The 21,872-nt window shown below is 39.3% G+C and overlaps 1 long non-coding RNA gene across 2 annotated transcripts in view; it reads right to left on the reverse strand.

The window, feature by feature from the left end:
- LOC123797764 (uncharacterized) overlaps window positions 1–21,872 on the reverse strand; it is a 189,897-nt gene that overhangs the window by 70,349 nt on the left and 97,676 nt on the right. For both annotated transcript variants that reach the window (XR_015725744.1, XR_006781054.2), the window contains exon 3: window positions 19,880–19,964. This is a non-coding gene — a long non-coding RNA (uncharacterized LOC123797764). The remainder of the gene's footprint in view (window positions 1–19,879; window positions 19,965–21,872) is intronic.

Here is a 21,872-nt window from a genome sequence, read left to right on the forward strand (position 1 = left end):
TTTGTCCCACTCAATTTCCAGTTTTTATTGGTTACTGAATTTTATATTTCTATATAACTGTTAAGTAATTACATATATATAACTGTTAAGTAATTCATTGCTTTTCAGTCTAGGATGGAAAATGGGAGTTAAAAAATGTGACCTCTCTCCTGCACCTGGAATGTCTTGTGACCTCTCCCTCACTATGCTTCACCCCTATTATGTTGTTTAATTTGTTGGGGTCCTAGCATACCACTTGAATAAAGTCATCCAAGGCATGTGTCTCTGCCAAGTGAAACTGAGCATTGTCTATTATCATTGTAATTGCATTGCTCATACACAGAATCAAGACCCAAAGCCATTTCCATATTTTTCAGTAGCTAACTCTTACCCTTTTCTTTCTAAATTGCCTCTGACATCAATAGCCCTACAGGATTTCAATGTGGGTTTAAGAGACTGAACAACCAATGACTATGGGGCATTCTTGTAGCATGCAATCATAACTTGTGCTTAGCTTTCATAACAAAATCTTGTCCAAAACCATCTCAAAGAAGCCAAAACCAATCCAAAACCACTTCCTAGGTCCACATTGCATAACAAGTGGATATGTTCTTTCCCACCACATGATGAAGGACACTAGGTAGCTAGATGCCTAATCATGTGAATGGTGAAAGTATTTGTCTATTAGGTTTAGGCTACAAAAACTGATTTCTGGTTCCATGTTATTTATCAAACATTTTTTCTATTCATAACCATTGCTACTCCTTCTTTGATTCCAGAGAAGAGTCTATTGCTCTCTCTCTTCCTTTACACCCTAACAAAACTCTGTGGGATGGGTGGAATGGGGAATTTAAGGCTTTCACTTAATACCCATAGATCAAGAAACAGAGGAAAAAGAGAATAAATATTTAAGAGCTGCACTGATAGAAACAAAGGAACCAGGGACATGGAGCTTTTTAACATCAAAATATTTTTCTCATGTCCCCAGTATCTGGCTTCCCCAAGCTCTATCAATACTGTTGAGCTTATGAGTCTGGGGAAATAGCAAGGATTTGGGAATGCTTACTTGGTTCAGTAATCACACCTCTCCCAAATGTCTTCTATGGCAGCAGTAGAGATTCTCTGAATTCTGGGTCCATGGGAAAGAAGCCTCCATTCCTTTCCTTTTAGATTACAAATATACAGAACTGGGAGGTCTCTGTGCTGACACCAGTTCACTTTGTACAGAGAGGGAGGGTTTGGGCAATGCAGGAATGACGACAGATAAAAGAATGAATTAAATGCTAAAGGAGACAGAAATCAAGAGCTTTTTAAAAAGTGCACAAAAACCAAATGTGCAGTGAGGGCAGGATCACATGTAAACACAATGACCAGTGGTCCAGATCACACAAAGTGATTCTAAGTAGCTCCGTAACATGTTCCACCCCATCATTCAACCAAAAGACAGACATTTCTTCAATTGATTTACTATGGTCTCTGATAAAACTGCCAGCATTATAAAAATTCTTTAAGGTTATAATCAAAGAGATATGTATTTTAGCTTAATGAAACCAATCTGACACCATTTTGGTAAGAAAGTACCAAGCTGATTCTGAGGTTGGGTTAAGCCTATACCCACCACCGTCAAAACAAGAGTCTTCAAACAATTCCACTTTGTGCATCTCACACATATCTGGGAAGACACCATCATGCCCTAGCCTTCAGCAGAATCCTAAAAAATTCTTTATCTCCCCCAAACAACGGCCTAAGCAATCATTAAATGTGCAATTTCTATTTCCTACATATCTCTCAAATCTGCCCCTTCCTTTGTATCTATACTGCTACTACCTCAGTCAAGGTCACCTCATCTCTCATCTGGATTTCCTCTATAAACTAGGATCCTATTCACTAACTTTCTTAGGAGACCTTTCTAATTTGCAGATCTGATCTTGTCACCTTCTTGCATAACTTGCCTGTGGGTCTCCCACAGCCTTCAGGATAAAGCTCACTCTCATCTCCATCTTTACAGTACACTTGCTTCATAGCCTTTGCAGAACAAATTCCAGCATGGCTTTAGTGACATGCTCTGCCACTGTGACATTTCTTCTAGTGTTTTATGCTATCTCATGCCTTTACATTTTTGTTGTAATGCTGGATATTCTTTCCTATATGTCTCATGAAACTGTGTCCTCCATAAGCATGGGGACCATGTCTTCTTCACTGTGACAGCCATGACATTTGACATCATGTCTGCCACATGGTAGAATGAGACAAAAAGACTGGTCATTTTCAAATCGAGTTGACAATTCCCAAAGGAAGGAGTGTTTGCTGGCTGTGTGCAGATATCATACAGTGATGAGGATGTAGTTATTTCTGACAGTCGTAAGAAAATGGAAGAGTCCTAAAAATTTGGGCCAAGGAGAATAGGACAGGGTGACTGATAGGCACCAGAGGGGAGGAAAATGCTTAAAAACAAACTGTCTACTGCATAATTGTGCGGAGGGCTGGCTCTGATGTGAAGGGTGGCTCAAAGGGAAATTACTGCCCGACACAGGCGTAAAGAATACCAATTATTTTCCTCTTAAGTAGGGCCAGACCAACTCAACAGAAAACCAGAGAGGATGGGCACAGCATTCCTGGAAGGAGCTGATGGTACTGGTGCCATCAGCTGAGTTGCCTAAGGAGACACGATCCGGGAGCCACCCAGCTGATGGCTGGTACACCGCAGATGAGAATGCTTCTTGGAAAAGACCTGTGGCGATTAGGAATTCAAGCTTAGCCCCAACGTTTCAGATGAAGCCTTCTAATTTTCCTTTTCCCTCCCCTGAGCTTCTTCCAGGAAACCTGCCTTGTCCTCTGCTGCGGTTGGGAAAGATCAAATATGCCTTTTACCGAAAGGCACGGCTTTCCTCTCCTCCCTGTTCCTTCATGTGAACCCACATGCTTACACAGGGACACTCCTGGGGATCTGACACGGAGCTACCTCCACTCTGTGCCTATCATCCTTTATGCAGAATTAGAGGATACAAGGTCAAGGTAGAAGGCCAGACCTGCTAGTCTAAGATAGCTAATGATGATAGACTAATGTGACCATGAAAACCATTTTGAATAGAATTTTTCCAAGATACATTTTAAGCCCAGACAACTTTTGGATACTTTTGTTCCATGCCTTCATAATTTCAGTCATGTTAACTAATTTTAGCCAAAAATGCTACCAGGAGAATTAGGCAAAATAAGAAAAAAAAAAAAAAAAGCATGGCCTATCTTCTAATTAAAATATAAATTGGATGGTGAAATAGGAGAAAGAAATCTGACTTTTGATTTCTTTGATATGCAGTCCAAGAGATTGATATCCAATCTCTTCTCCCCATATTCCAGTAAAATTTGCAAACTTGCCCAGGCATTCTCCACCTGCTTCCCATGGACACACAGCAAACCTTCTAGTAGGTTTCTTCTATATATCTACTTCCTCCATTCTGCCCAATACTTATAACTCTTCCACCACAGAATCATTCCCCTTCCACTTCTGTCCCTCTTGTGGTGAACTTTTGGAGGATAGGAATTTATACCAGTTATCTTAACCTGTCACGATTAGGTCATTCTCCTTCTAAACACCCTTTCCTGTGCGTCACTGCAGGACTGTAAGCTCATCATGGGCAGGGATCATGGCTTATTTCAACACATAGAAGTCAATGAATGTGTATTATTTGCTTGTCTAATTTGGCCAAAACATTGGTCACATACTGCCATGTCCAAAGTTTGCATGCAAAAACACTGTTGCTCTTTTCTGAAACCTTCATTTTTCTCCCATTAAGTTAAATACTGCAGATAGAGGGATTGAACTATCTCTTGGTATCAGCCCATGAGAGGGCTATGAAGGTGCAGGGTTAGCACTTAACAGGATTTTGAACTTGAGGCATCATGTGGTGGTAATGATGATCTAGGTTATTTCTCACTCAAGATACTCATAGAAAAAAACCCACAGGGCTCAATCGGTGGCCCCTATGAGGCTAGAAAAGCTGGGTAGTCCTGGAATTGGAGGAACCATGAGGTCACGACAGAATAGTCATGAAGAGAAATGTGCTGTGTTTTATAAATCACAGGGTTCCTGACCCAAGGAACAACTTAATTTCTTTGACGATCCCAGAATATTTTTAGCCATTGAGCTGGTCAGTTCCTTGTCTGAATAATATTCCTCTTTTGTTTACTCAACTCTTGATTCTTCCTTCCTTCCTTCCTGCTGTGAAATGGTATGTTTACTGTGTATTGCTAAATCACTACCATATTTACTTGTGTTTTTATTGCCAAGACATTCACAACGCTTTTTTTCCCCCAATCTGGAAGGAAAAACCATAACTTAAAAAAGAAAGATGGAAAGAAAGAAAGAAAGAAAGAAAGAAAGAAAGAAAGAAAGAAAGAAAGAAAAGGAGAAAAGAAAAGAGAAGAGGAAAGAGAAGAGGAAAGAAAAGAAAAGAAAAGAGAAAAGGAAAAAAGGAATCTGGCTTTTACATTAACAGAAATGTTTCATTTTATTCTCTACCACATTTTGAGCACTTTCATGGTATCAGGTATCATTAAGCATTTAACACATATCTGTTTACATTCAACACACCAGTAGCTAGATACATGTTATTATCCTCAGTTTTATTTATGGGGAAATAAGCATAGAGAAACTTTCCCAACATCATCTGCTAATATATGGAAAGACAGAATTTGAACCCAAGTCAGTGGGACTCCACACTTTAACTCACACTACTAATCTTCTCTGATCTTCAAGTGTGTCTTCATTACATGTAACTCCCTCCAATTCTGACCATGTTCATCAGTTCCATAAACATCCCTTGCCTAAGAGAACTGGGTATCATGTAAGACCACAGAAATCACAGATTTCATCTTACTGATGATATAACGAAGATCTGAAGAATTTAAATGACTCACGTAAGATGTCAAAGCTACCTCATGCCATCTCAAGTCAAAATTAGGTTTTCTTGCCTTCCTGTTGGTCAATTATTCTTGCTACAACGCCGGATTCTTGTGCCCTTTATATCTTTACCGTGATTTTTCTGATGATCAGTATTTCTTTTTCCTCACTTAAGAAGCTTTGTTTTTGGCAAAGGAGAATGAGACACCTCAGAGGGCTTTGTCCAAATATATCATTTGACGCTATTATGCACAGACTGGATACATTAAACCTTTTGGATGCTTAAGACATCTTGGTTATGAAAGATGATTATGTAAATGAAGATGTTAATTCACACTTTCTCACTTTATAAATTACCCGTAGGAATTCACTTGGCCGGTGCATGAAACTAAATACAAGTCAGGCCAAAGCTAGGCCAACTTCAAATTAGGCATATTTGTTTTGGATGACTTCCCATGTTCTTTCTACTCTTCCCTCACCTCCTAGCATTCATCTTCTTCACTGCTCATCCATCATCCGCTCTTTGGTTGCCCAAGCACACCCTGCGCCAACTTCTTTCTTTCTCACGTCCATCGCCCTCTCTCTTCCTCTCCCCAACAGCTCTCCTTCCCTAAGCTGGATCATTTTCCTCAGGTTTTGAGGAACTCCATCCTTTATTCCCACACTTTCTCCTGTCCTTTTTCCTACATTCTGAGACCACTTGTGACCCTCCAACACCTCCTTCAGCCCACTCCCTATAGAAGAACTCCACCAGAATGGGGCATTGCCGTAGTCCTGGGATCTTTCCAATACACGTTTTCCATGACTACTACCTTATCAACACTCGGCTGTCTGAATACCATTCCTTCAGGTTCTACTCTTTCAGGTGGTTAATGAAATTAGCTCTTAATGTCGCTATTAATATTAGTTAATAATTAATAACATTAATGATCTATTAATAGCAATGCTCTTGTTAATATTCACATTTATTATTATTTTCATTAAATAAATGTTGGTTAAATAAAATCAATAAACCAATCTCTGCCAATGTGTGAACTTCCTGATATGTTACCTCACATGGTAATGAATTCAAAAGCATAGGAGAGAATACAAAAGACCTTCTAGGAGTAACTACATTTAAAGACAGGTAGCAATACTGATTTCTTTCTTTTAATTATTTTTTATTTTTCATTATTTTTAAAAATTTTTATTTTAAGTAGGCTCCACACTTAATGCAGCCCTTGAACTCACGACCTTAGATTAAGAGCCACATGCTCTTCTGACTAAGCCAGCCAGGTGCCCCTTTTTATTTACTTGTTTTTTTATTTTTAAGTAAGCTCTACACCCAATGTGGGGCTTAAACTCACAACCCCAAGATTAAGAGTTGTGTGGTCTACCAACTCAGCCAGCCAGGCACTCCTATACTTTCTCAAATCACATTATAAAGACAAATCACTGCCAGCATCCTTTAACTCCAAAGTTAAGATTATTCATCCAAGTCTTGCTAATTTCCATTTCATTCTTCATTGTGTCCATGATGCTTGTTCCCAAATAGATGGTTTATAATTTCATGAGACAGTAGTAAAAGCTTTACTTTCCCTTTCATTTACAGGGTTTATTTTTTAATTGAAAAAGTAATGCAAGCTTGTTTTGATATCAAGTCCAAAAATATGGAGGGAGAGAAGGAAACCATTAACAATTTCACTCTACTTTGTTTCAACTCAACTCCAAAGTAACCAATGTTAAGAGTTTGGTGTGAATCCTTCTGTCCCTTTCTCTATGATTTGAAAAATTATATTCAAAATAAATACATATGTTCACACAAAAATAAAAACACATATAAATAAAACGTTTTATTTATGTTCCAAATATGGGATCATCTTATGCATATGGATTCCCTGCTTGCTTTTATTCTTAATAATATATCATGGACATCCCCTTGGCCTTTATATTATGGAGTACTATAATTTAGTCAACTTTTCCCCTATCGGTAAGATATTCAGGCTGTTTCCGGTTCTATTTCCACTACAAATAATAATACAGGAAATATCATTGACCACAGTTTTGCATTTTAGTGGCTATTTTTATCTGTAGGATATATTTCCCAAAATGGGATTGCCTAGGTCAAAAATTACATTATTTTTCTGGAAAAGATTGATTAGAGCAATTCACGTGTCCATGAACAATGTCTGAGATGTCTGTTCCTTAGCAGATTTATAATTTTTGATAAAAATATTATATGAGTTATAAGCAAACAATAGGTTTATGTGAGCTTGTCTAAAATAGTAAGATGTGTGGCACCTGGGTGGCTCAGTTGGTTAAGCATCTGACTTCAGCTCAGGTCATGATCTCAGGGTCCTGGGATGGAGCCCTCTGTCTGGCTCCTCAATCAGCAGGGAATCTGCTTGCCACTCTCCCTTTGCCCCTCCCCCTACTCATGCTGTCTTTGTCTCTCTCTCAAATAAATAAATTAAATTAAAAATAAATAAAATAGCGAGACCTCTAAAACGAGGGGCCTGAGGCAGAAGGAAAGGGGCCATCTTTCAAGATTTTGCATAGATTAAAATTATTTAAAACTAACAATAGGGACACCTGGCTGACTCAATAGGTAGAACGTGCAGCTCTTGATTTCAGGGTCCTGAGGTCTTTTCCTCACATTGGATGAGGAGCCCACTTAAAAGAAAAAAAAATAGCACCAACAATCCTTTTTAAAGTGTAAAGGTAGAGGTGGCCACTTTAGAAAGAATGAATGTAGCTTTCAGGGGGAGGTGGAAAGAGGGAGGATGGTGTTATTGACAGGCAACCCTCAAGCAAATTGCTCTGATTTGATGTACGTAGATGAATCATTTGGCCAGTTCCTCATTTTTCCCATTTGTTGTCAAGCTGCGCAGCCAATTGTTCCCTGCAGTGCCTCAGAGTAGACATATGAGGCAGCAGAGTGTGTGTCTAATGGCAGTGTCATTTCCATTGGTAGCTAACAGTAGCTAACATTGATTGAGTGCCTGCAGTGTGCCAGGTGCTTTTCTAAGTGCTAAGTTCAATTCCTTTGATATCACCACCCACTGTATTATAAACACTCACAAACTTCCTAGAATGTCCAGTCCATCCAACCATATAAATGCCTCTGTGGTAGGGACTGTTGGGAGTTATGTTTGAGCCTGGCCCATACTGCCTACATCCTAACTTCCTCAGCCCATTCTCTTCTCAATCCCCTACAATCTGCCTCCTGCCCACATTGCTCCACAGAAATTGCTAAGGTGACGATCACTGGGTACCTTCCATGTGGCCAAATCCGGCAAGAACCATTTTCTGTTTTCTCCTTTTTGACATGTGGTTTCTGTATGCCTTTGTGAACACAATTATCACATTTTGCTCTGAATGATAACCCTCTTCCCTGGCTTCCTCTAACACCACTGTTTTAGCCCAATCTCAATCATGGACTTCTTTTTCTCCATCATTGCCCTCAAAGGTTCTAAACTTGCATATTTTCTCCCTTCCTGGAAAATCCAATCCATGGATTGGGTATCTATGGAATCAGATACAATTTATTTGCTGCCAATACACAAAGTTAATCCCAAGGCCTGGAGCACTTCTGAGAACCATATTCTTATAGCCAACTACCTAACAGAGGCACCAGATATACTCATCCATGATTAAAATAAAACTCACCTTTTTTTCTTTAAATAAGCCTGTTCTTCCTCCATATCTTCTGCATATCATGACTATCCAGCTAGTATTCACTTGAAAATTTAACGATGTCATTCTAACATCTCCTTCTCTCTAAGTCCCCCCAAAATGATAGCAAGCATTTATTGAATTTTGATGTGGGGCCATGTTCTTTTCATGCATTGATCCATTTCATTGAAAAGGGCCCCACAAAATAGCTAGTATATTCCCAACTCCACAGATGATGGAACTGAGGCTTAGAGATATTAAGCAACTTGACCAACATCTTGCAGATAGTACAAGGCAGTGATGGGATTTAAATAAAAGGATTAAAAAAAGTTCAGCTACATTATGTGACATCTCACTCAAGTTCCAGCCCTGATTATAATTATAAAGCTGTGATGGTTAATTTTATATACCAACTTGACTGGGCCATGGGATACACAGATATTTTGTTTAACATTATGCTAGGTATGTCTGTGGAGGTGTTTCTGGATGAGATTGACATTAATAAGGCAGACTGTCTTCCCCAAAGTGGATGGAGCACCTCTAATCTATTGGAGACCTGAATAGAAAAAAAAGATGGGGTAAGGGAGAATTTGCTCTCTCCGACTGTTTTCAAGTTAGGACATAGGTCTTCTCCTGCACTCAAACTGAAATTTACACAATGAGTTCTCCTGGTTCTCAGGTCTTCAGACCCAAACTGGAATAATACCACCAGCTCCCCCTGGGTCTCCAGCTTATAGACATTAGACCGTGGGATTACTCAGCCTCCATAATTGTGTGAGCCAATTCCTTATAATAAATAGGATAATACATACTTATATACCACTGATTCTGCTTCTCTGGAGAACTCCTACTTGTACTACAGCCAATATATACAGAATTACTGCATTTGAAGTACTGGATACTAAAAAATTTTCAGAAATTATCTCATTTAATCCACACAACAACCATTTGAGGTAGGTACTATTATCCCATTTTACCAATTAAGAAACCAAGATTCAGCCCAAGTAGTATGCTACAAAGAAGTGCTGCCAGGAGACAGGACTCAAAGCCAGGCACTTAACTTCTATGATTTTCTTCTCCATCACCGTTACTCCCTTGATCCAGACCCTCTTTATATCACCTGAGCTACATATCTCCTCCCTTTCTATTCCCTTGAACCCACCACATTCCATTCATGGCTCTATTATTAGCACATATGACATCATTTCCTGACTGTTACTAGTCAGGGGCTTTGTAAAAGCAGACAGTTCATCTTATTCATCTCTACCTCCATCTGAAAGTCAATACATTTTAGATGAATGGACAGAAAGTTGCAAATCCTTCCCCATCAGCAGGATAGTTTATTCATGAACAAATCTCTAAGGTTTCATCCCAGCCACCGATGGACAGAGAGATGGATCAATGAAAAATGAAAAAGCAAATCAATACAGTGAAACCATCATAGGCATCTCAGTAATTCTACCACTCCTCATCTGATTTCTTCTACAAGTCCTCAGCTAGAAACTTTACAATTAACACAAAAGGGCAGTCAATGGAACATAAGTTTGTTTGTGTTGATTTTAAACACAATAAGGAATTGCAACTAATTATGGACAAGGAAAGTATCTATTTCTCTATCCTATAATCACACCCAAACCCACATCTTAGCATTAAATCTAAAAGAGCTATTCCCTGTATTTAGAACTTAAACCATGATGTCATATAGTGTGTGTACATAGGATAGTGTTATGTGGTTTTATAAGTGATTTTTTTCCCCCCACAGCTTTTTAAAGATGTCAACTTCCTACGAATTAACATGATGGGGGGAACTTAAAGAAGTTTTCAGGTTTCAGAAGGAACTGGCCAATGTCAACCCAAACACCCAAATGTGTAACCACAAAAATTGATTCCTTTGAAGAGAACATTTTTTTCTTCTTCCCACAGACATGTCAGCTGAGCAGCTCTGCACATGGTGAGCCTGGAGAAACAGTGGAAAAAGGGAACAAACCATGGGCTTCCCAACATGCCAGGAGAGAGACAGTGGCAAAACTTTTAGAACATTGGAATTTGGTAAAACAATGGCCCATTTATAAATCTCAGTTCATTCTTGGAGAATCACGAGGTTCTACTCCTCTTGATATTGGAAGAAAGGCAAGCAGGGACAAGGAGCCCTGAGTCTTCCCCCTGCCACAGTCCTAGGAGGAAACCATCCTTAAAAGGATTTTACAAGGATCCCTCTACCTTTTCCCACATGATAGAAAGATGACAAAAACCTGATTGGATGACATGTGCATGGAGGGTTAATCAGATTAAATCAGCCCACCAACAAGCCCATAATAACTCCTAGACTTAGAAATGCCAGTGGTGGGTGCCTGGGTGGCTCAGTCGTTAAGCATCTGTCTTCAGCTCAGGTCATGATCCCAGAGTCCTGGGATGGAGCCCTGCTCCATCCCCACATCGGGCTCCCTGCTCCGCAGGGAGCCTGCTTTTTCCTCTCCCCTGCTTGCTGCTCCCCCTACTTGTGCTCTCTCTCTGTCAAATAAATAAAATCTTAAAAAAAAAAAAATGCCAGCAGTAACCCTCTTGTGTCCCCTCCCTCTTTGGGAGCCTAGTATTTTCACTCAGTAAACTTTGCTTTGCTGCCCACCATTCTGTCTAGTCTACTCCTTCATTCTTCGAAGCGGTGTGACTAAGAACTATAGGCACTAAAGGAGAAGAAATCCTGCACCATTATCTTCAACTTTGCTGGTTTCTAAAGATGGCCATTCAAAAAAAATACATTTAGTCATTATTCACTTGGCGTGAAAATTTTTTTTTGGTCTATCCCAAATAAAGATGGAATGCTTTATCCATGAACAAACCACTAAAGTTTTATTCCCGGCCAATTTTTTCTCTTTCAATGAAAAAAATCAATATAGAATCTGACTTGCTCTGAATTCAATTCAACTATTCTTTCTTAAAATAGAGAGATAGTTTATCCTTTATTATCTACAACTAAAATGAAAACTTTTATTTATAATCTATCTTTTACCAAATTCCCAAGAACATTTTAGATAGCATCAACCTCACTAAGTCAGATGAACAAAAAAGAAAGTGATAGGTCCGGGAGTGGAGTGGTTTCAAGTTCATGACTTTAGGCGGGGGGCCAACCCAGGAAGACTTCAGAATGGCCGATGTGTGAAGCCCTATCCTGGAGAGTCCCAGGTCAAGGAAATCGTTGGCCTGAGGGTTGCAGGTGGAGTTTAGCTATATTTGAGAAACCAAAGTATTGGTGTGCTGTGTAACCAGGTATAAACAGTTATTAAATGTGTTCTTTGTTTTATAAGTTTGCTATATATCCTAAATCTATAGAGAAAGAGAGTTAAAAAGAAAACCATAGGCCCAAGGTGGAGTCAGTTGCCCTCCGGACAGCAAACCAAGACTTAATTGCAATTTTAATCTCTTGAGAAGAATGGGATTTTAAAGCAATCAGTCTGGAATTTTTCTTTACCAGTAAAGTAATCTATCACGGGGGCCCTCTGTATCCCCCAAAGGAGATGAAGTAATCTGCATGATAAGGCCTCCTGCCCTTCCCCCTCAGGGAAAGTGACCTTTCCAGAAAAATCTTTTCTTTTCTTTTGCTACTAACTTCTTGCCCCATCCTCCTTCCTACAAAAACTCCTTGGAGCTCCCCTCTACTTGCTGGATGGAATACTATCTGATTCATGAATTGCGTAGTAAAGCCAATTAGGTCTTGAAATTTACTCAGTTTAATTTTGTTTCTTAACAATCTATATACTTATATGTATTTTAAAATATATATATATGTATTTTAAAAAATATATATATATTTTTTAACTATGTATATTTTAACTCTCTATATTTCAATAGAATATTACATATTCCAATATGCAAAATCTTAGTGGATAATCTTAAGCAGAAACACAACTATAAAATATACAACTTCAAGGAGTTTTTTTCACCTAGTCTCTGTGGCCTCAACTTTATGATCCAGTATGAACCAGAGGATTTTTCTTTTCTGACTGTCCCTTCTCTCCAATAATGGTGACTATCCTATGACTGCCCCTTTCCTTAAGGCTGCCCTTCGATATTCTGTCCTCAGCCCTGCGCTCTCTCACTTCTAGTCTTTTGCTCTTCTAAACTGCCTCTTTCACAACATGGCAAATGGCATCCATCAAGAGAGCAAATATGACGTGGTCGCTCCTGTGCATAAAACTAATGGGTTCCTGATCACCTACAAACTAAAATCCAAGCCCCTGAGAATGACTCTGTGTGCACTGGTTAAAATCATCAACAGAGGGTAATTTATATTTGTAGAATAAAAAAGGAAAAAAATAACCCTCAAAGATCAAATTACTCATCCCAAGAAGTTAGAGGTGCAAATAAAGGCTAAACAAGAAAAAGGAAAAAAAAAATGCAAGTAAAAATTAATGGGAATGAAAACATACAGTCAAGACAATAAACAACCCAAAGGTTAGTTCTTTGAAAAGACTAATTAAACTGATAAACCTCTAGTGAAACTAATCAAGGAAAAAAGAGAAAGAAAAGGCACAAATAACTACTCACAGAGATGAAAGCGGACAATCATTACCCGTTCAGACATTCAAAATATAATGAGGACATTATAGGGTTGCCAGAAAAATATAGGATGTGGTTAAATCTGAATTTCAGATAAACAACAGATAGTTTTTTAGTATAAGCATGTTTCAAATATGGTTTATCTGAAATAGATCAGAATAATTTTATATCCTTAAAGAAATTGAAACCATAATTAAAAATGTTTCCACACCAACTCAGAAAGACTCCAGGTCTAGTTGGAATCATTGAGAATTATATCAAACATTTAAGCAAGAAATTACACCAATCTTACATAAAAATCTAACAAAAAACAGAAAAGCAAGCAAACACTTCCCAATTCATTTTATGCAACCAGCATAAACTTGATAACAAACCAGAGAGAACATTACAGTAAAAATAAACAAATCTGGTCACTTTACTTATTAAAGTAGTACAAAAGAAATATGAACCATAAGGATTATACAACACAACAAAGCTGGGTTTATTGTAGCAACGGGAGGTTAGTTTAACATTTTGAGAATCAGATGATGTTACTTACACATTAATAGGAAGAATGATATGATTTTATCACATGTAGAAAAAAAGCATGTGGTAAAACTCCTGTTTGCACAAGGATGTTTTGCCTGTACCTAATACAGACCACAGTATGAATGGCTGGTTCCTAGTGTGTATAAAGTGATCTGAAGTATATGCAGTAAATAAATTAGCAATTTCAGACTAGTTCCAGGAGAAAATAATTTCAAGCAAATAAAAATGCAAAATTGGACACAGTTTCACTGTGATGTGTGTAAATTCTTTGGGGAGCTAGACTTACATTCCTGGAATCCTAAGAATATGATAAGACAGGAATGTTTTGGTTCAGGCCACATGAGGCAAAGGTCTCTAAAAAGGTGACACTTTGTCTGCTCTGCAATTAGCAGGGTGGTTATAAACCTCTGTCCCATGTCAGTGACATGAAAAGAAAAGCCCCATGCAAATAAGGAGAATAGTAAATTAGGTCTGGTTCTACCTAATGGTGGTGGTGGTGGAGAGGTTCAGGAGAAATGTTGAGGAACTCACAAATGTAAGATCAGAGGTTTAGTTTCGGGTTATAAATAAGGAAGCACAGTATAGAGGTCTGCCTTAATCAGCACAAAGAAACAAAATATTCTAACGTCCATGTTGCCATGGCTGCTATCCCTCGTGGCCTTTTTTGCATGGGAGGAAATCCGGAAACTAGAAGAAAGCTCCTTCCCCGGGTATGGTGGCTTTTGCAGATTGGCTTGGGTTCCTGGAAAGTAAGGCAGTTTTTTGGCTTAACTGCTCTTGGTGGACCCTGACCCCACTGAGGGTGTCAGATAAATAAACAAGAAACTCAACATATGTCTTTATGTATAAAGAAAGGGGTTCTTCTACATTATTAATACCATACTGTACATTCAACCTTTTATTTAGAATTTTTTCGTTTAATTTTATATTATGAGAATTCTTTCCCTTGAGGCCAGAGTCCTATTACGGTTTTCCTGATGCCTGGCATTTGAATAAAAGCAAGTTCAACATTAAAAACAATGTTAAAAGCTTAAATATATGGACACAAGGTTGAAATGAGTTGAAAACTCTTAAGGAACATTAAGTCCAGTTGAATAAGATAAAGTTGAAAAGCACTGGGTAGGGCGTGGTGGCTTACATGCCAGAGTTTAAACTTTAATCTCTGAAAACAACACTCCCAGTTCAAAAGCTTCAATGGTCCCACGTTGCCTCTTGAAAATGCTTTCCAACTTCTGTTAATCACAACCCAGGAATTACACAAGGTGACTGAGGATCTCAGTAATGGTTGGGGTGGGTAGGGAGGGAACGTATGTAAGTTAATGACAAGACTGTTGAAATAGTATTTCTGACTGTTTATTCCTACTCCAGAGAGAACAGCTATATATTCATCTCTCTCTCTCTCTCTTTTTTTAAGATTTTATATATTTATTTGTCAGAGAGGAAGAGAGAGAGCCCAAGCAGGGAGAAGCAGGCTCCGCAATGAGCAAGGAACCCAATGGGGAACTCAATCCCAGGACCCTGGGATCATGACCTGAGCCAAAGGCAGATGCCTCACCAACTCAGCCACCCCGGAGTCCCTATATTTGTCTCTTTTTAATATATTAAAATTTGCATAGCATGTTTCATTGGACAAAAAGCAATTCACTTACTTGGTTTGAAACCATTGACCGTTCAGTGCTACTCTATCTACTGCATGTTAGTAACAGGGAATGAGACACAAAGACGACATTTAGTAAACAATTGCAATGGTGGAAAGGTGCAGGAATAGCAACTTGATCACAGATGGAGTGACTGACCTGCCTAGATGCTCACCAGTCCTGTTCTCTCCTCCCTGTCACATAGGAAGACTCTATTACCCTGCCTTTTCTGCTCTTAGCTGGACTTGGCCAACTGGATGCAGATGGAAGTGATATGTGCTATTTCCAGGCCTGTTCATAAAATATTTTGCCTCATCTTCAGCATTCTCTGATCTTCTGTATCTCCTTCACCATCTGTTAGCTGAATGGTAGCCAGAGCAACTCTGAACCTGGCAGAGGTAGCAACCTGATACAGGCTCAAGATGGTGGTTCCCAGGGTCTCCACCACCAAGGGCTGCCATCAGTCAGGAACTTCCATATTGGACTTTGTGCTAGCAAGCTGCAAATGTTAACTGCGCTAAACCACAGAGATTGCGCAGTCTCAATGTTACTATAACATAGCCCACTATGACCTATAAATTCGGTGAAAGACCAGCCTGTTCGGCCTAGCATATTTGGCATCAAAGGATCATTTTTAACATTTTGATGGGGTGCCAGGGTGGCTAAGTCAGTTAAGTGCCCTATTCTTGATTTTGGCTCAGGTCATGAGATTGAGGTCTGAGTGGGGCTCTGTGTTGGGTGTGGAGCCTACGTAAGATTCTCTCTCTCCCTCTGCCCCTCACCCTCCCATTCTCTCTCTCTCTCAAAAAAATTTTTTAAAAAACCATTGAGTAATACTTATCACAGGAAATGAAAAAAAGTCAGAAAATAGAAACAATGAATTTTTATTTAATAAAAATTTTATATATCTTAAGTTTTTTAAAAAAAGATATACTTATGTATTCGAGAGAGAGAGAGAGAGCACGAGCACGAGCGTGCACAAGGGGGAGGGGCGGAGGAAGAGGGAGAGAGAATCTCAAGCACTGAGATTGGAACCCAACACAGGGCTCGATCTCAGGACCCCCAGATCACAACCTGAACTGAAACCAAGAGTCAGGTGCTTAACTGACTACACCACTCAGATGTCCCTTAAGTTTTTTAATAGAAAATAAATTAAATATGACAACATAAGGAAAAAAGGTAATAGGTTACTTAATTGCATTGCTGTATTTTTTAAAGGGGAAAATTTATACCTACATATTGATCGATTGTAGTAATGAACAACAAAATTATAGTTTTTCTAACTTTAACATTCTACAAACTTATCCATGATTTTGTCAAAATTAATTTTCTTTACATATTTCTGTTCAGTAGACAATATACACTTTTTTTTGGGTCAATCTGTGTTCTCTAGTTGATGGACAGTTGATGGAAGAATACCTTTTACATTAATTTTAATGTCATAAAATCTCTTTCATTACAGAATTTCTTTTCCTTCAGTGCCCGCAGTTCTTGGTCATGCCACTTGGAAGAATGAAGAGGTAGATGAGAGGAAGAGTGGTGGGCAGCAAAGCCAAGTTTATTGAGCGCTAGTAAAGTTTATTGAGTAATAGTACAAAGCTCCCAAAGAGGGAGGGGACCCAAGAGGGTTGCCGATTTGGCATTTAAATCTAGAGGTTTTTATGGGCTTGTTGGCAGGCTGTTTTAATCAGATTAACCCTCTATGCACCTGTCATCCAAAGAGATTTTTGTCATCTATCTATCATGTGGGAAAGGGTAGAAGGCTCCTTCTAGGGTGATGTAAAATCCTTTTAAGGGTGGTTTCCTTTTTAGGATGGGGGCTCCTTGTCTCTTCCTGCCTTTCTTCCAACTACCCTTCATTACTTTCACATGAAAGAATAGATATACAAACAGCTAAGACAATCTTTTAAGTGTAAGCCTAGCAAAGTTCCATAAAAGTCTCATTTCATAATAAATTCCAGAAACGGCATACTGTCCGTGTCTTTGTTTCTTTCATATCAATTCTGGTTCCTTCTGCATGTTTTCACAGTCAAAAAAGTTCCACAAAACACTTTCACCAGAAATTCATCTTAAACTTCTGTTACATTTAGTAAAAACTAAGTTTTTTCTTCTTATTTAGAACGAGTCCCAGATCTTGATGAAAATGATCAGGATATTCAAACATTCCCTTGTTATTTCTCCAACAATGTAAGACCAGTATCTTGTGTTATTTTTCTGGGTATTTTTCTTCTAATTTGATTCCTTTTCCTATGTAAATGTTCAATTCCTTACGTTTTGCATATTTAATAGCCTTTCCCCTATTTTTGTGCATCAGTCTTCAAGAAACAAGTTTGAAGCTTGCTGTTTTCACTACATCATTAAACTGATCCTGGCTGTTTGCAAATATTTTGAGGTCTTTGGCACACACACCAGAAAAAAATATTCAGAAAAGAAAAATCACGTACTGATATCTTTATTTCCAATGTACCATTCAAAAGTAAGAATATATAATACCACAGGAATTGGAAATATAAACTACACCAGAGGCAAGCTGGAAAGAGTCTGAACAATTATGAACTTCTTCTGGAAATGAACTTGGTAGCCAAGTCCACAGTGTGTTGGAGGCCTACGGCATAGCTGGGAGTTCTCTGAATTCGCTACCATATAGAATTTTTTTAAAAGATTTTATTTATTTATTTGAGAGAGAGATAGCGAGAGAGGGCACGAGTGGGTAGGAGAAGGAGAAGCAAGCTCCTGGCTGAGCTCCCTGCAGGGAGCCCCGAGCAGGGATGGATCCCATGACCCTGGAATGTGGCCTGAGCCCAAGGCAGACTCTTAACCCAACTGAACCACCCAGGTGTCCCTGGAATGTTTATTTAAGAGATGAATTAACTGTGCTAATTTAAAGCATACATATATGTTATTGAAACTCAGCTGCCAGCATGGCAAATATTTAGAAATTAGACCAGAAAAAGATTTTTTTTCCCCACTGGAAGTGCTTAAGAATTTCTGGGCATGGTGATAATTTAAAAGCAGACCAAACTGTCAGTTTCATTATGTCTTTAAATTCTCTACAAGTAATGCACCCCCTGATTGTGCGTACCCCAGGTGGACTGAACACCCAACCCCTGCTCAAATACAGATGCGTGATCATGTAAGTATCCGCGTACTGGAATGGAAAATAAGCGAACCCTCGTCAGATACAGCAAGCGCGATAGAATCAGATTGCGGCGAATGCCTCTCTCGATGTGTTTATGCTTAGATCTGTAAAGTTTTCCATCATGATGATGTGGATAGAGTTTTATCACCCTGTATTCCAGGATCTCCTTAAAAAGTTGAGTGAGAAACAGTAGTCCTAGTTTCAATAGTTTCTGGGGAAAAGAAACATTTGCAGAAATTCCTGACCTGTGCAGTCCATTTCCACGGGATTCAAGGCTTCTCCCTAACAACAGATTGCGGCAATTTCCTTAAACAGAGCCCTGTTCCCACACATTTCTAGTGAGATGCACTCAAAAAACCAAACCCAGCATCAACAGATAAAATGTGCCTTTTGCTCAGACACAGAAACCACATTGCGGGTGGAGAAATAGGAATGTCTTTTTAATGCCAAATAACCCCTGCACCTGTCTGAAAGCCGGCACACCTTCTCCAAAAAGCAAGGCAACCACTTAACTTTAGTGGTAAAGAAGAGAGGCCAAACCCAGCTGAGTTGCAGTGGCAGAAATACAGGAAAACATAACGAAACAGAAGCTGGAATGACAGCAACATATGTAATGTCCCTTTTTGCTGGAGAAAAATCCTTATTTTTCCTACAAAGCATTCCTTTGGATCAGGTCTATGGAAGAAAGAAAAGTTCTAAGATTTCTAATTTCACTTCTGAGTTTCTTCTATTTTCCCCTACCCTGTCTAGCCACCCAGAGCTCAGTTAATCCTCCTGAAAATAAAATACTTTTGCAATTGTGCCCAGCCTTTTTCTCTTAGCCATTATGTTTTCACGCCAGCTCCTCAACCATGATTATATTGATCCATGTATCAGTGAAACAAAGCCCGGAATAAGCCCACAACCTTGGGATGTTCACCTCATACCTCATTTTGACAGATTTATTTAAGGAGGGTTTTTTGTTGTTGTTGTTGCTGTTCCTGGGTTTATTGGTTTTTTGCTTTGTTTTGTTTTTTACTCAGTTTTGTGTCCTTTTTCCAATTAAAAATATCTCTAGATTCAAGGCCAAATTCATATATTTATGTAGTGGATTCCCTGGAATTAGTCTCCATACAAGTTACCCCTCCCACCCGTCCACAGAGTTCATGAGACCCCCCCTCTGTGAACAGGACAAATTCCTGGTGTTCTAAAACTTTGCTTAATGCCAAGGTGCAGTGTAATGTGACTGCCATCTGCTGGCGTGGAGTTGACATTACAATATGGACCACGGCGCACTCCAAGGCAAAATAATCAGGTAACACTTGTTTGAAAAACAAAAGCTTTCTCTGAAGAAATGAAAAACAAGTTTCTTCATAAACCTTGCCCATCTTCAACACCAAAAAATAAATTTTTACACTGTAAAAGCTGAAGAACAGTAGAAAATTCGTTTATGGCAGGTTTCCAAGCGCTAAATATAGTGAAGAAATGGGGTTATCAGCTACTAACCTCTTCATCATGGTAGAATCCATTCCCCGAAACCTGGAGGGCAAACCTCATCGACTCTGGCAATCAGGTCCTCCCCCGTGAAGCCCTTTAGAGGAAAAGATTTTGTTTCTTAGAACCCAAATGAGTGAAACATAAGCACTGGCGTTTGGGGGAGGGAGAGAATCCCCCCCCCATTCTAAAAGCCATTCTCCAATATTTAAGAATAAGAATCATGCTTCAGAAATGTTTACACAAGCTCACCCTTGAAATCAGAGTCAGCCACTTTTGCTCAGGCCTGACTCTTTCTTTCCAGCCCTTCAGGATTTGTGAAAGTGCACAATTTGGCAATGAAAGCCAAATTCCTATCGCTGACTCCAGTGGGCGTTGCCACGTATTTCCATGTCAAAGAACGGAAACTTGTACAATTGTGAATAGACAACCACAGGGAAGAACTTCCCGGAGAGAACACCCCTGATGGTGGAATAAAACTTAACTTCTTGAAAGGACCTTATTCTTCACAGAAACAACACAACCAACACTGAAGGCACTGTCTGCTGCTCATCAGCATATATTTATTTCTTTGGGAAAGGCCATGGGAACAGAAACAAATTGCAAATTTTATAAAACTAGAATGATGTAATAAATAGTGTATTTTTATACTCATATAAATATGATTTAGCCATCCCCAAAGTCTGTTTCTCCCCCCCCCCCAGCCTTCCCCATCTTAGAAAATGCCAAACATTGGCTTAGCGGCTTGACCCTCAAATGCAGGGAGCCATCTTTGTGAGCTCTGAGCCCTCACTCCCCACATCCGATCCATCTCCAGGTGTTGGCAGCCCTGCCTCAGAACCCAAGTCTGTTGACATTTCTCCATATCCACAGTGCCCAGCTGAGTCCAGCCTGCAACACCAATCACACACTAACTGGACCCTATTTCCGCTCTTCAATTCTCAGCAGTGCGGCTAGAATGCTCTTCTGAAATCTAAACCTCTAGGGGTGACCCAAGAATAAAACCCACACTGCACACCACGATTTACAAGCCCTTCCATGGCTTTGTTTCTACATACTCTTTATTCTCTTTGTCTTCTTCTCTTGCCCCATTCACTATACTCCAGCCATTCTGGCTTTCCTTCTGCTCTTGGAACTTTCTATACTTGCTCCCACTTAAAAGTTTGGATTTGCTTTTCTTCTGCAGCGTGCCAGATTTCCACATGGTCAGCTCCGTCCTTTCACTCAGGTCTCCCATTTCAGCTCTCCTTCCCTGACCACCGCGTCAAAATCACACTCTCCCCTTGTTGTATCTGCTTCATATCACTTACCATTTTCAACAATTACCTTGTTCTTTTTTTTCTCCTTTGAAAAAATCATCACTTTGATTCTATTATTGGAAGGTAAATCCAGGCAAACAGGGACCTTGCTATCTTGTTTGACATGTATCCCTAGGACCTAGATCAGACCTGGCATACGTTGAATACTTGATAAATGAATGAATGAATGTGTGTACATACCATGCATCTCATTACACTTGCTTGTAACAGAGTTTTCTCTTAGAAGGGAGAATAACTGGCTAATGTTAAAACTGACATTAAAACCGAAAATAGGTTTTGATATGTGTTTAGAGATGGCGCTGAGCTCTGCATGAGGAAGGAGGGTACTGGATATCCCAGAAGTAATGTCCCCATTCTCTGTTGCCTCCAAGCATCTAGTCCTACCTGCCTGGCTGCATCCTCATTCAGAAGAAACATAAAAGCCTTGAACTGAACTAGATAGCCCCCTTCTTCAAAGGCAACTTAGTAAATACAGATTGTTACCCTGGTTCTCCCATTAAACAGCCCCCCCCAAATGGCTTAAGAAAAATCCTTCCAATCACATTCATTATTTCTCTGACAAGAATTTTGCTAGATTCTATTTTCTCCATGTAATTATCTTCCCTGAGCTGTTTTAGCAACCTGTATTAGTCACCGTTAGATCAGAGAAGTGCAGCCACTAGGAGATTTATATAATAAGGGATTTA

Source organism: Ursus americanus, chromosome 9 (genome assembly GCF_024610735.1).
Source record: "Ursus americanus isolate L20-20 chromosome 9, mUrsAme1.1.p, whole genome shotgun sequence".
Taxonomy (NCBI): domain Eukaryota; kingdom Metazoa; phylum Chordata; class Mammalia; order Carnivora; family Ursidae; genus Ursus; species Ursus americanus.